Source organism: Salmo salar, chromosome ssa12, assembly GCF_905237065.1.
Source record: "Salmo salar chromosome ssa12, Ssal_v3.1, whole genome shotgun sequence".
Classification (NCBI taxonomy): Eukaryota; Metazoa; Chordata; class Actinopteri; order Salmoniformes; family Salmonidae; genus Salmo; species Salmo salar.
The window spans coordinates 81,353,219-81,368,624 of record NC_059453.1 but is presented as its reverse complement, the minus strand read 5'-3'; positions in this window follow the sequence as shown (position 1 = coordinate 81,368,624).

Below are 15,406 nucleotides of genomic sequence, written 5' to 3'. Positions count from 1 at the left end.
ATCCAGCCCAAAGCGGGAAGTTCAAAAAATACTTATTAGTCGCCAAAGTTCATGAGCATGTATTTAATGTTTAAAATGTGGCAATCTCACAGTCAATTCTTGCATGTACAAAAAGTATTTCAGCAGATTTTGTGCATTTTCCTGCACTTTTGCATGGCTTAATTCCTGTGAAAGACACATTTTTGTGCGACGTAATTCACAGGAAAAGACACAAAGTTTGGTGCGACTTAATTAATAGGAAAATAATTTTTTGGGGCGGGGCAAACTTCGGTACAATCTTTTTTTAAAGTTATTAGAGCTATACACGATGGGCAATGGTGTTCTACACTGCATTATTTTTGTATCCCATAATGATTTACATAAAAAACAAACTCGTTAACACAACATTGTTAATCAACCAGGTTGTCACCAAAATAATGATAATATAATAGTTGCCTTAGGTTGTTTTTTTTTTTTATTAATGCCAATACTGTTTTCTACGCGTGTTTTCACTTAATACTTTGAGATAATGGTGCACTAGTCAGAAAGGCCCTTTTTTCGTGTAGGCAACAGTAGGCCTACACAATTTTATTCATAATGCATTTTATGCAAGGCTATGTCTAATTTTATGAGGTTTGCCAGATTGGACACTATTTGTTATAAAATGGAAATTGCTCTCCGTAAATAAATGGTGAGAAATGCTCAGTCTAAAGACATGTGGCTATGGGTTTCTCAGCCCTATAATAATGATACAAGTTATATCAGCTTAAAATGGGTTTATGTATAACCTATGGGGTGCAAGATGTTGGGAATAGTGTAATAGGAGAATCTCCAAATTAATTAAAAACCCTAACCCAAGCTAAGCTATGTTCCATTTCAGCAGCAATTTCCAGTGAGAAATTCTCAGTCTGAAGACATTTGGCTATGGGTTTCACAGCCCTATAATAATGATACAAGTTACATCACCTTAAAAAGTTTTTTTTTGCAGCCTATGGGGTATAACATGTTGGGCATAGTGGTATAGGAGTGACATGTAACCCCTAGCTTGAGTTCAGTCTTCACCAATGAGAACCAAGAGGGGCCTAGCTTCGTCCTTAATGGCTGGGGAAGGCCTCGATTTTAGGCCGTAGAAAATCCTACATCCATCTCATTAGATCAGAACAGGATAGATCAACAGGGATTCATATTACTGGTTTGCATCCTAAAAAAAAAGAGAGAAAAATATACATTATTTGTCTACCTGTAACGGCTGTCGTAGTAATGAAACCAAGGTGCAGCAGAAGATGTGTGTTCATCTTGAAATTTAATTGAAAAAGAGAACACTACAAAAATAAACAAAAGACGACAGCAAAACAGTCCTGTCAGGAAATACTCTAAACAGAAAACAATCACCCACAAACCCCAAAGGAAAAAACAGGCTACTTATGTGTGACTCCCAATCAGCAACAACGAACTACAGCTGTGCCTGATTGGGAGCCACACACGGCCAAACAAAAGAAACCAGCCAACATAGAAAAATGAACATAGAACGCCCACCCAATGTAACACCCTGGCCTAACCAAAATAACGAACAATAAAACCCTTTCTATGGCCAGGGCGTTACAGTAACCCCCCCAAAGGTGCGGACTCCGGCCGCAAAACCTGACTCTGAAGGGGAGGGTCCGGGTGGGCCTTCTTAAGGCGGCGGCTCAGGTGCGGGACGTGGCCTCCGCTCCACCCTCGGTGTCGCCCACTTAGGTGGCGCCCCTGGCCGCGCCGGAGGACTGGTGGGCGACCCTGACTGCGCCCGGCTGGCGGGCGACCCTGGCTGCGCCCGGTTGGCGGGCGACCCTGGCTGCGCCCGGCTGGTGGGAGATTCTGGTTGCGCCCGGTTGGCGGGCGACCCTGGCTGCGCCCGGCTGGCGGGCGTCCCTGGCTGCGACCGGCTGGCGAGCGACCCTGGCGGCTCCGGGCTGGCGGGCGGCTCAGGATTCAGGATTCAGGACCCAGGATTCACCAGGCTGGGGAGACATGATAGAGGCCTGGCCCTGGGCGCAGGCACAGGACTCACCAGGCTGGGGAGACATGAAGGAGGCCTGGCCCTGGGCACAGGCACAGGACTCACCGGGCTGCCGGCTGCTCTGGCAGCTCCGGACAGGCGGGCGGCTCTGGCAGCTTCGGACAGGCGAGCGGCTCCGGACAGGCGGGCGGCTCTGGCGGCTCCGGACAGGCGGGCGGCTCTGGCGGTTCCGGACTGGCAGGCGGCTCTGACGGCTGCGGACTGGCTGGCGGCTCTGACGGCTCCGGACTGGCGGGCGGCTCTGACGGCTCCGGACTGGCGGGCGGCTCTGACGGCTCCGGACTGGCGGGCGGCTCTGATGGCTCCGGACTGGCGGGCGGCTCTGGCGGCTCCGGACTGGCGGGCGGCTCTGGCCCTGGACTCACCAGGCTGGGGAGACATGAAGGAGGCCTGGCTCTGGGCGCAGGCACTGGACTCAACAGGCTGGGGAGACCCACTGGAGGCCTGGTCCGTGAAGGAGGTACAGGACTGACCAGGATGGGGAGACCCACTGGAGACCTGGTCCGTGGAGGAGGCACAGGACTGACCAGGATGGGGAGACCCACTGGAGGCCTGGCCCGAGGAGGAGGCACAGGATAAACCAGGCTGTGGGGGAGCACTGGAGTTCTGGTACGTAAGCTCTTTACCCACACTCCAGGCTGAATACCCACTTTGGCCCAGCCAACATAGAAAAATGAACATAGAACGCCCACCCAATGTACACCCTGGCCTAACCAAAATAACTAACAAAAAAAACCTTTCTATGGCCAGGGCGTTACACTACCCATATGATGTGGATCATTGTCAGGTTGTTACATATAAACTCAGCAAAAGAAGAAACATCCGCTCACTGTCAACTGCGTTTTATTTTCAGCAAACTTAACAAGTGTAAATATTTGTATGAAAATAACAAGATTCAACAACTGAGACATAAACTGAACAAGTTTCACAGACATGTGACTAACAGAAATGGAATAATGTGTCCCTGAACAAAGGGGGGGGTCAAAATCAAAAGTAACAGTCAGTATCTGGTGTGGCCACCAGCTGCATTAAGTACTGCAGTGCATCTCCTCCTTATGGACTGCATCAGATTTGCCAGTTATTGCTGTGTGATGTTACCCCGCTCTTCCACCAAGGCACCTGCACGTTCCTGGACATTCTGTGGGGGAATGGCCCTAGCCCTCACCCTCCAATCCAACAGGTCCCAGACGTGATCAATGGGATTGAGATCCGGGCTCTTCGCTGGCCATGGCAGAACACTGACATTCCTGTCTTGCAGGAAATCACGCACAGAATGAGCAGTGTGGCTGGTGGCATTGTCATGCTGTAGGGTCATGTCAGGATGAGCCTGCAGTTAGTGTATCACATGAGGGAGGAGGATGTCTTCCCTGTAATGCACAGTGTCGAGATTGGCTGCAATGACAACAAGTTCAGTCCGATAATGCTGTGACACACCGCCCCAGACCATGATGGACCCTCCACCTCCAAATCGATCCCGCTCCAGAGTACAGGCCTCTGTGTAATGTTCATTCCTTCGATGATAAACGCAAATCTGCCCATCAACCCCCGGTGAGACAAAACCTTGACTCGTCAGTGAAGAGCACTTTTTGCCAGGAATGTCTCTCTCTTTACACAGAACCCAAACTGGCTGCGTGCGTGCGCCATCATGCATAAATGTATTTTGTTCCCCCACACCAAACGACACACAATATTAAAATATCAAAACAAACTGAACTAATTATTTTAATTTGGGGACAGGTCGAAAAGCATTAAACATGTATGGCAATTTAGCTAGCTAGCTTTCACTTGATAGCTAATTTGTCCTATTTAGCTAGATTGCTGTTGCTGGCTAATTTGTCCTTGGATATAAACATTGAGTTGCTATTTTACCTGAAATGCACAAGGTCCTCTACTCCGACAATTAATCCAAACATAAAACGGTCAACCGAATTGTTTCTAGTCATCTCTTCTCCTTCCAGGCTATTTCTTCTCTTGACTTTATAATGCGATTGGCAAATTTCATAAATTAGGTGCATTACCGCCACTGACCTCGTTCGTCTTTCAGTCACCCATGTGGGTATAACCAATGAGGAGAAGGCACGTGGGTACCTGCTTCTATAAACCAATGAGGAGATGGGAAAGGCAGGACTTGCAGGAATTCTATTTTAGCCCTTGGCAACGCAGACGCTCGTTGGCATGTGCGACGCAGTGTGGGTGCAATAATTGAAGAACATAGATTTCTACGTGACGCGAGCGGTGTAGTTAGCCTGGTAGTGTCCTAAGTTTTCATAACTGTGACCTAATTGCCTATCGTCTGTAAGCTGTTAGTGTCATAACGACCGTTCCACAGGTGCATGTGGAAACAGTGTTTAAACCCTTTACAATGAAGATCTGGTAAGTTATTTTGATTTTTATGAATTATCTTTGAAAGACGGTCCTGAAAAGGGACTTCTCTTTTTTTTTGCTGAGTTTTTAAGCTTCAGTAACAAAAGAACACCATGGTTGTAATAACACTTTAAACAGGTACTTTGTAAATGTGCAGAATGTGTTTGTTTGTTGTTTTGGGTCCACACAGGTAAGTTAACTTGTAAATTAGACAGTCACAGAGGATTTTCTTCTGAATAACTGGTCAGGGCATAGCAATTTCTGTAGTGACTACTTCTATCCGTCATGCCCATTGTTGCTTGTCCATTGTTCACTAGATAAATCACCCAACACAATGATGAAAAACAGAATGCTTCCCACCATTAGATCACATAACTAGACATGAGCTAGACGTGATCCCAACTCTGCCACAAATGTAGTGTAAGAAAGTGAAAGCTACAACAGGGACTCTAACCAGGGCTTATATGTGGCAAAGTGAGCTCTAACAGCTGTTGCCATGAAAGCCTAGTAGGCCTCTGGGCAGAGGCAGTAGGCCTACAATGCTGGCATATACCTTGTTACAATAGCTTAAGTACATAACATGATTGACACAACCATAATAATCATCATGAAATGGCCTTGGAAGTGCAAGCCAACATAATTCATTATTTTACATGAACCTGTTTAACTGCATTGATATGGCTTAATTGATCATAGTCCAGACTCGTCATAGTTGCAAATACCATGCATTTCCTATTTAGAAAATGTATCCCTATTCCCCAATCAAATACCTTCATCGATTACAAAAACATAACAGACAAATGTGACTGACCGCCTTGATTGTCTTATTTTGACAAAATGTGAAATTGTGTTTTTTACATTGGATAAAAGCTGAGACAAAGTCATTCTGCTTTGAAAGTTGATGAACTTGTAACCTCACTTTTGAGAAAATGGCTTTTGAATGTTTTGATACCAACCAGAGATATCTTCTTGGTCGACACCCCTTCAGCATCATTCACACCCTCTTAATCTTACATCTAGATGTTCCGCTAGCGGAACGCCTCGCCAATATCCAATGATAGAGCATGGCGCGAATTACAAACACCTCAAAAATCCCAAAACTTCAATTTTTCAAACATATGACTATTTTACACCATTTTAAAGACAAGACTCTCCTTTATCTAACCACATTGTCCGATTTCAAAAAGGCAAAACATTAGATTATGTCAGGACAGTACCCAGCCAGATATAATCACACACCCATTTTTCAAGCTAGCATATAATGTCACAAAAACCAAAACCACAGCTAAATGCAGCACTAACCTTTCATGATCTTCATCAGATGACACTCCTAGGACATTATGTTATACAATACATGCATGTTTTGTTCAATCAAGTTCATATTTATATCAAAAAACAGCTTTTTACATTAGCATGTGACGTTCAGAACTAGCATACCCACCGAAAACTTCCGGTGAATTTACTAAATTACTCACGATAAACGTTCACAAAAAACATAACAATTATTTTAAGAATTATAGATACAGAACTCCTTTATGCAATCGCGGTGTCCGATTTTAAAATAGCTTTTCGGTGAAAGCACATTTTGCAATATTCTGAGCAGATAGCCCGGCCATCATGGCTAGCTATTTTGACACCCACCAAACTCAGATTTACTATAAGAAAAATTGGATTACCTTTGCTGTTCTTCGTCAGAATGCACTCCCAGGACTTATACTTCAACACCCAATGTTGTTTTGGTTCCAAATAATCCATAGTCATATCCAAATAGCTGCATTTTGTTCTTGCGTTCAAGACACTATCCGAAGGGTGACGCGCCGGCGCGTATCATGACAAAAAATGTCAAAATATTCCATTACCGTACTTCGAAGCATGTCAAACGCTGTTTAAAATCAATTTTTATGTGATTTTTCTCATAAAATAGCGATAATATTCCAACCGGGAGACCTTGTTTTCGTTCAAACACTGAAAATAGAAAATGGAGTCTTCACCTGCACGCGCGCTCCAGTTTCATTGTTCTCAGAACGACCACTTTCCAAAAGCCCTACTGTTTTTCGCCCAGGGACTGCAGAGTTATCATTCCCCGTTCTAATGCCTTCTGAGAGCCTATGGGAGCCTTAGAAAATGTCACGTTACAGCAGAGATCCTCTATTTTCAATAAAGAGGCTACAGAAGGCCAAGAAATTGTAAGACAGGGCACTTCCCATATAGAATCTTCTCAGGTTTTGGCCTGCCATATGAGTTCTGTTATACTCACAGACACCATTAAAACAGTTTTAGAAACTTTAGGGTGTTTTCTATCCAAATCAAATAATGATATGCATATTCTAGTTTCTGGGCAGGAGTAATAACCAGATTAAATCGGGTACGTTTTTTATCCGGCCGTAAAAATACTGCCCCCTATCCTAATCAGGTTAAAACCTCTTATGGACAGACGTTCCGCTAGCGGAACGCCTCACCAATAGCAAATGGTAGCGCCTGGCGCGAAATACGAAAAACCTTAAAAATGCTATAATTTCAATTTCTCAAACATATGACTATTTTACACCCTTTGAAAGATAAGACTCTCCTTTATCTAACCACATTGTCCGATTTCAAAAAGGCTTTACAACGAAAGCAAAACATTAGATTATGTCAGGAGAGTACCCTCCCAAAAATAATCACAAAGCCATTTTCAAAGCATGCATATATGTCACAAAAACCAAAACCACAGCTAAATGCAGCACTAACCTTTGATGATCTTCATCAGATGACACTCCTAGGACATTATGTTATACAATACATGCATGTTTTGTTCAATCAAGTTCATATTTATATCAAAAACCAGCTTTTTACATTAGCATGTTTTGTTCAGAACTAGCAACTTCCGGTGAATTTACTAAATTACTCATGATTAACGTTCACAAAATACACAACAATTATTTTAATAATTATAGATACAGAACTCCTTTATGCAATCGCGGTGTCCAATTTTAAAATAGCTTTTCGGTGATAGCACATTTTGCAATATTCTGAGTAGATAGCCCGGCCATCACGGCTAGCTAATTTGACACCCACCAAGTTTGGCCCTCACCAACTCAGATTTACTATAAGAAAAATTGGATTACCTTTGCTGTTCTTCGTCAGAATGCACTCCCAGGACTTCTACTTCAACAACAAATGTTGTTTTGGTTCCAAATAATCCATAGTTATATCCAAATAGATCCGTTTTGTTTGTGCATTCAAGTCACTATCCGAAGGGTGACGCGCCGGCGCGTTTCGTGACAAAAAAATTCTAAATATTCCATTACCATACATCGAAGCATGTCAAACGCTGCTTAACCTGTTAGGGCTAGGGGGCAGTATTGACACGGCTGGATAAAAAACATACCCGATTTAATCTGGTTACCACTCCTACCCAGTAACTACAATATGCATATACTTATTACATATGGATAGAAAACACCCTAAATTTTCTAAAACTGTTTGAATGGTGTCTGTGAGTATAACAGAACTCAAATGGCAGGTCAAAACCTGAGAGATTCCTTTACAGGAAGTGGCCTGTCTGACCATTTCTTGAACTTCTTTTCCATCTCTATCATTTACTAAGGATCTCTGCTCTAACGTGACACTTCCCACGTCGTCCATAGGCGCTCAGAGCCCGGGAAAAAACAGAATGTCGTCATTCCAGCCCCAGGCTGAAACACATTATCGCCTTTCTCAAGTGGCCGATCAAGGGACACTGGGCTTATGCGCGTAACCCGACCGCCCCCGCCTTTGGGATTTTTTCCTCTGTTTGCCGAAAAGGAGATTCCCTGTCGGAATATTATCGCTTTTCTACGAGAAAAATGTCGTAAAAATTGATTTTAAACAGCGGTTGACATGCTTCGAAGTACGGTAATGGAATATTTAGAATTTTATTGTCACGAATTGCGCCATGCGCGCGACACTTCTTTACTATTTCGGATAGTGTCTGGAACGCACGAACAAAATGCCGCTATTCGGATATAACGATGGATTATTTTGGACCAAACCAACATTTGTTATTGAAGTAGCAGTCCTGGGTGTGCATTCTGACGAAGACAACAAAAGGTAATCAAACTTTTATAATAGTAAATATGATTATGGTGAGTGCTAAACTTGCCGGGTGTCTAAATAGCGAGCCCGTGATGCCTGGGCTATGTACTTAGAATATTGCAAAATTTGCTTTCACCAAAAAGCTATTTTAAAATCGGACATATCGAGTGCATAGAGGAGGTCTGTATCTATAATTCTTAAAATAATTGTTATGCTTTTTGTGAACGTTTATCGTGAGTAATTTAGTAAAATGTTAGCGAATTCCCCCGGAAGTTTGCGGGGGTATGCTAGTTCTGAACGTCACATGCTAATGTAAAAAGCTGGTTTTTGATATAAATATGAACTTGATTGAACAAAACATGCATGTATTGTATAACATAATGTCCTAGGGTTGTCATCTGATGAAGATCATCAAAGGTGAGTGCTGCATTTAGCTGTCTTCTGGGTTTTGGTGACATTATATGCTGGCTTGAAAAATGGGTGTCTGATTATTTCTGGCTTGGTACTCTGCTGACATAATCTAATGTTTTGCTTTCGTTGTAAAGCCTTTTTGAAATCGGACAGTGTGGTTAGATTAACGAGAGTCTTGTCTTTAAATAGCTGTAAAATAGTCATATGTTTGAGAAATTGAAGTAATAGGATTTTTAAGGTTTTGAAAATCGCGCCACAGGCTGCCAGTGGCTGTTACGTAGTGGCTGTTACGCAAGCGTCCCACCTAGCCCATAGAGGTTAAAATACATTTTTTTGTGATTTTTCTCGTAAAATAGCGATAATATTCCAACCGCGCGACGTTGTATTCGTTCAAACACTGAAAGAAAAAAATGGAGTCGTCTCGTGCACGCGCGCGACAGAGTCATTGTTCCCAGAAGGACCACTCACAAAAACCCCTGCTGTTTTTCGCCCAGAGACTGGAGAGCTCTCATTCAACTTTCTGGCGCCTTCTGAGAGCCAATGAAAGCCTTAGAAAATGTCACGTTACAGCAGAGATGGTGTATTTTTGATAGAGATGCCCTAGAAGTAGAACAAATTGTCAGACAGGGCACTTTGTGTATAGAATCTTCTCAGGTTTTGGCCTGCCATATGAGTTCTGTTATACTCACAGACACCATTCAAACAGTTTTAGAAACTTTAGAGTGTTTTCTATCCAAATCTACTAAGTATATACATATTCTAGTTTCTGGGCAGGAGTAGTAACCAGATTAAATCGGGTATGTTTTTTATCCGGCCGTGCTTTAGCCCGACCCATCTCTTTAAGAGTTTATCCGAGCGTTCTGTACTAACAGCAGTCAAGCACCCAAGCTAACTGGCTAACTTGCTAGCTATTTCCAGACACAAATGAGAAAACAGCTCACTGACCATAACCTGCCCTAGCAGAGCTGGTTCGGCTGTTTTTGCGTTATCCAGAGCGTTGGTGACTGCAACAGTGCTGTCAGATTGTCTGTTCGTAAATTCAGAGCGTTTCGCTCTTGGAACGTTCAGAGCGCACAGGGAACGCTCTGGCCGATGAGTAGGGTTTAATTATGTTTTTTTCCCGACGTTTACTGACACCGGCCATATTCAATGGAAGTTGAGCATTCGTGAATTCAATCTGGCACACTTAGAAGAGAGGGCACTGAAATCGGAGTAGATGGCCAGACTGAATTTACGAACGCACCCGAAATGGTCGCTTGCATAGTGGAGTCTTTTGTTAAGACATCTAGCTAGCTAGCTAGATAAACAATGAACCATAATCCCAACTCATGATGTTACTACTCTGAATGAATCTGCATGTAGCTAACCAACTAGGTTAAATGTTAGCTAGCTAACATTAGGCTATAATTAGCCAAGCAAATGGCTCTGAGATACAAATAATAAGATTATACACGTAACGTTAGCTAGTGAGCCAGCCAGCTAACGTTATTTAGCTAGCTAACAGTACACTTTAACTTGAAATAAAAAAAATTATGTCAAAATTAGAAATGTGTGATATCTGAAAATGTAGCTAGCTAGACTATCTTACCCGTGGTCTGAAATCGGAGTAGATAGCCAGAGCGAATTTACCAGCTACGTCTATCAACAGTTGTCACAGTGACATTCTATGAAAATGGATACTTGCATAGTGGAGTCTTTTGTTGAGACATCTAGCTAGCTAGCTAGCTAAACAATAAACCATAATCCCAACTCATGATGTTACTACCCTGCATGAATTTGCAGATAACTAACCAAGCAGGTTCAATGTTAGCTAGCAAACATTAGGCTATAACTAGTCAAGCAAATGGCTCTGAGATACGAATAATAAGATCATGCACGTAACGTTAGTTAGTGAGCCAGACAGCTAGCATTAACTAGCTAACAGTACACTTTAATTTTAAAATGAAAATGACTTTGTCAAAATTAGAAATGTGTAATATCTGAAAATGTAGCTAGCTAGACTATCTTACCTGTATACATCATGGTTGGACACTTCTCCCTGTCATGGATGCCATGGTTGCCCTTAGTTTGAAGATGTAATCCGGAGACAGGTGTTTTCTCAATCTCCTTAGCTATCGTACTCTAATTTCACTAATTTCAAAACTCGGTCCTCCAAAAAGTGGAAAGCAACACTTATGCAGTTCTACTAAGCTATATATATATATATTAAAGACACGTTAGACAGGATTGTCTACACATACTGATCAGCTCAAATAGACAGAAGTGTGCTATATGGCAGACCAATCCGAACTCATCTCTTGGAATGTCCAGCCCACTCATTATCTCAGCCAATCATGGCTAGCAGGGAGGTTGCTGGCTTTTTCTGTGGCTAAACCAACTAGTCTCGTAATTTAACAATTGTATTCGTATTTACAGATGGCATACAAGTTTGTTATTAAGGCACATGAAAGTTCACATGTTCCAGAAGGCATTTCTGCCAAAACAAATGCATTTTGATTTAAAAAAAATCTTACGTTCAAATGGCTCTCGTGTGAAGTAGTGACCCGCGACATATGCCTAGTTTCCTGAAAGGGGTCACAAATACAGATTTTTATTCCAATCTGGCAACCCTCATAAAATCTGACATAGCACCAAAAGTATTAAGTGAAAACAAGCATAGAAACAGCATTGGCATTATTCATAAAAAAATTCCAAAACCTAAGGCAACTATTATATTATTAGTATTTTGGTGACAACCTGGTTGATTAACAATATTGGGTTGTTAACAAGCTTTCTATATAAATAAATGTGGGACATAAAAAAGGCAGTGTAGAAGACCATTGCCCGATATGCATTGCTCCAATAACTTTCAAAAAATTGTTCTGAAGTTTGTCCCCCAAAAATATATTTTCCTACGAATTAAGCCGCACGAAAATGTTGTATTTTCACACTAAGACAAACAAAAACATACAAAAATGCACAAAATCTGCTTTTTGAACATATTGGCACGAATTGAGTGTGATATTGTGTTGATAGACAGGAGCTCTGGTCCCTACATCTTCATACAAGCACTCATTCTCTTGCCTATTCTCATCTCTGGAATGAAGCCATTGAAGTGTGACCCAAATTAGGGTTATGAGGTGCGTGTATGTTTATGATTGATTCACTGCTATATTTAGGTTATGCCATTACGGCTGCAGCCTAGGGAGAAGCGAGAAGTGGTTAGAGTCACATCCAATCATTTTCAGGCTCAGACAAAGGCTCAAGGCAAATATTTTCAGTCTGTGAGCTGCATTTATACGACCATTTCTCATCTGTGTCAAACATGTATGTCAAAGACTGAAACATTATACACTGTAAAAAATATTGTGCCCCTTTTACTTATAAAAATGTAGGTAACTATTTGCATCAGCTTTTTAAGTAAATCCAACAAGGAGGATCTTTTAAGTATAATATACTTTGCTTTTAGTGTATACCAAACTCAAATATATTAAAACTTCAAATATATTAAAACTTCATCGGGATCGGTGTCCCTTCCACGGGACGGTTGAGCTAACGTAGGCTAATGCAATTAGCATGAGGTTGTAAGTAAAAATAACATTTCCCAGGACATAGACATATCTGATATTGGCAGAAAGCTTAAATTCTTGTTAATCTAACTGCACTGTCCAATTTATAGTAGCTATTGCAGTGAAAGAATACCATGCTATTGTTTGAGGAGAGTGCACAATTTTGAACATCAAAAGTTATTAATAAACAAATTAGGCACATTTGGGCAGTCTTGACACAACATTTTGAACAGAAATGCAATGGTTCATTGGATCAGTCTAAAACGTTGCCCATACACTGCTGCCATCTATTGGCCAAAATCTAAATTGCACCTGGTCTGTTGAGTTATATTCTCCTACATTCCTTTCACATTTCCCCAAACTTCAAAGAGTTTCCTTTCAAATGGTACCAATAATATGCATATCGTTGCTTCAGGGCCTGAGCTACAGGCAGTTAGATTTGGGTATGTCATTTAAGGTGAAAATTGAAATAATGGGGCGAATCCTTATGAGGTGTGCGAACAACTAACAGGATCTCAAAAATTCCTTTCATTCAACTTAATTTTATCAGGTTCAGAACCATTTTTTTGTTGTTGATCTGCTTAAGTCCTTCAAATCATAGAACTAATGTTCTAAGTTTGATATACTTAATGTAATCAGTTACAGAACTAATATTGTAAGTTTAATTTGCTGAATTTACTCAGTATCATAATTGATATTCTATGTTTTATCTACAAATGTTTTTTACTCAGTTACGTACGGTACTCAGGTTATTAAAATTTATTTAAAGTTGGTACTTACTACTCAAATATATACTCACAACTATACTTAAAAAGCTGATGCAAATAGTTATCGCAATATACTTGGGATAATTTACAAAAAAATATTATTTCTGTACAAGGGAATAAGCAAAAACAAACAAAACACCTTTATTTTGAATAAAATAAATGTTGTCATTTTATAATTTCTTCAAACTTCTATCTCAAATTGCCCCTTAAACCCTACTCCTTAAGCATTTGGGGAGAGCTCATTATTTTGTAATCTGTAAGCATTCTAGGTATAACTCCACCTTGCCTCCTTAAACATCCAGATCCTTGCACCTGACTACAAATAATTTCAGATCTTCACAACTGCATAGCATTTAGGTGATAGTTTGGGATTAGCACTTTGACCTCACATCTTGTACAGTTTGGCAAGAATTCTCTGGTGGTCTGTGTGCCCCTTAACAACAACGTAAATTAACGATTTGTCTTAATAGACTTTACACAAAGCACAGTATGAATTTGAGCTCAAATACAACCTCATTCAAACTGTTTTAGATTAATCAAAACATGGGTTTTCAAAACATACATTGAACATATTATTACAAAATATATGCCAAATTGTCCCTTAAACCTGACTCCATATGCACTAGTGAAGCCCATATGGACATATTATTTTGACAGGTATAAGCATTCTGGGTATAACTCCACCTTGCCTCCTTAAGTGACGTTACATCCAGATAGCTTGCATCTGACTACAAATAAACTCAGAAATCTACTTGTGCATATGGAGTAAGTTTTAAAACAATGCTGTTTTTTAAACAGGAATTGACAATGTCTCTTGACAATTGACAAGCTTACTGAATAGGGTTTAGACCACAGTTTGTGAGTGGCCCTTTGAGAGTTCTCATAGATATCTTTAAATATCTCTGAAAACAAGTAACTTCATCTTTAGAGCTTGGACCCGTGGGGAGGTCCTGAGATCATCAAGTTCCAAGAATACTTTTTGGAACACCTCAAAAGTATATTTCAGTTCTTTGGGTTACCTTAGATTTAAGCCATAGATGAGGCCCATAAGCAACTTACATGACTGTGTAACACTGTGAATACAAGCCAGGACATCTGCTCCTTCGATGCAGATCCCCATGCTCTATATTCTGGTGCAGATCCTTCACAGTGAACACCTTCATCACATGCTGAACGAGGTCCTCTCGGATACAAAATAAAAACCTTAACCTTGTATTCTGTGATAAGGTCTTCAACCCTCTCACCGAGGTATATGATCAGGCCACAGAACACACTGTCTCTTATTTCCTGGGTGGTGTTGCCCAAATAATTGCATTTAATACCAGCAACTAAATACATACAGTACAACCTATATACTATTGTGAAGGTGTTACTGTGCATACCCCACACAGAACTTCAAGGATTTTCTGCATGTCCACCTTTATAGCACCTCCTATTGACTTAAACATGTCCAATACTTTTGGTGTATATTCATCCAGACTCTGGATAAAGGTGGACTCAAGAGCAACAGTTGTAATTCTTCTGAACTCTTCCTTAACCAGAGAGAGAGAGAGAATATCTTCTGAACCGATAAGGACAAAACATGATCTGAGAGCCAGAATGCTATTGGGAAACCCCTCCTAAAGCATGTGCAGAGTGAGAATGTTCAGACTAATCTCAATGCATATTTCATCGTAGATTAGAACGTTAGGTCAAGGCAACACAAAATATTTAAATCAATATAAAAGGTTTTACCTACATTGACTATTTTCATTCAGAAGTATTTTGTACTTGAGTCGGCTCAAACAGGGCTGGCCATCCTTCTTGGAAATCCTTCACAGGAAGGACCTGAACGACATCTTGTCTTCAATATGAGAAGGTCTTTGCCATTTTGGCACTCACAATGTTGTGGTTGTCATGTATTTGTACTTGAACTCAGCAAAACTGAAGATCTTATATTTATATATGCCGGACGATCCCAACGGAATTAAGATAAAAATCAATAAATGTTTTGTGTATACATAAGCACTACAAAAGCTGAAACATATGACTACTTACACATCCCATTTGCCATCTCATTCTAAAATAAGGAAGACACACATTGTCAATACCTTCCTGGGCGACAACTCATTGAGTAAAACACTAATAGGACCCTATGAAATCCTTTTTCTTTTTTCCCAAATGCTGTTTTATTTTCTGGAGTTCCGTGTAAATTTTTTGTTGCCTAACATGTTCAATACATT